A 371-nucleotide genomic window follows, 5' to 3' on the forward strand; every position below is an offset into this window, starting at 1 on the left:
AAACGTGCTTTTGTTTATTCTAAAAAGGTCGAGGACGCCTGCGAAGGAAAATGCCTGGAGAGGTCTGTGACACTTTTCCTCGTGTCGCGCTCGGCTGAAATTGAATACCTTGGTGTTTGTTTTATATAAGTCATTGGTGAGCTGTTCATCATTCATGTGCATGAATCTGAATAGGAAAGTCATATTTTTGCAATATTTTTCTTTAATTTGTTTCATATTTTGACTGTAGCTGTAATGACATTTCTTGTCTCTTTTATGCCTATTGAGCTGCGAGGACCTTGAACGGTTCTAAATTTGGACAGCCTCGGAAATGATCATAAAAGCGTTAAAGAACATTTTTTTCCGTCAAGAGGCCAAGGAAGCGAGATGGT

The sequence above is a fragment of the Penaeus monodon genome, chromosome 24 (assembly GCF_015228065.2).
Source record: "Penaeus monodon isolate SGIC_2016 chromosome 24, NSTDA_Pmon_1, whole genome shotgun sequence".
In the NCBI taxonomy this organism is placed as follows: Eukaryota; Metazoa; Arthropoda; class Malacostraca; order Decapoda; family Penaeidae; genus Penaeus; species Penaeus monodon.